This window comes from Juglans regia, unplaced genomic scaffold (genome assembly GCF_001411555.2).
Source record: "Juglans regia cultivar Chandler unplaced genomic scaffold, Walnut 2.0 Scaffold_18978, whole genome shotgun sequence".
In the NCBI taxonomy this organism is placed as follows: Eukaryota; Viridiplantae; Streptophyta; class Magnoliopsida; order Fagales; family Juglandaceae; genus Juglans; species Juglans regia.
In genome coordinates this window covers 1-307 of record NW_023349803.1, presented here as the reverse complement: position 1 = coordinate 307, position 307 = coordinate 1, and the positions used below count along the sequence as shown (strand labels likewise).

The 307-nt window shown below is 49.5% G+C and overlaps 1 non-coding gene across 1 annotated transcript; it reads right to left on the bottom strand.

The window, feature by feature from the left end:
- Positions 1–148: 148 nt before the first annotated feature.
- On the bottom strand, positions 149–267 carry LOC118345265. The gene has a single exon (XR_004798843.1). It is a non-coding gene; the product is annotated as a 5S ribosomal RNA (ribosomal RNA).
- Between the last annotated feature and the right edge of the window lie 40 nt (positions 268–307).

Below are 307 nucleotides of genomic sequence, written 5' to 3'. Positions count from 1 at the left end.
ATACTAGCGTCCTGCCGATCCCAATCCAAACGGAGATCTGATCCAAACCCATGGCTACGCGATGGGCAGGGCGAGATTTTCCCAAAAATCCACTCCCGAGTGCTCCTTCTTGTCAATTTATCTCGCATGGCGGAAAAAACAAAAACGAGGGGTGCAACACGAGGACGTCGTAGGAGGTCACCCATCCTAGTACTACTCTCGCCCAGGCACGCTTAACTGCGGAGTTCTGATGGGATCCGGTGCATTAGTGCTGGTATGATCGCACCCATCAAACTAATTACTTAAAATTCATATAATCCTTGAGCGA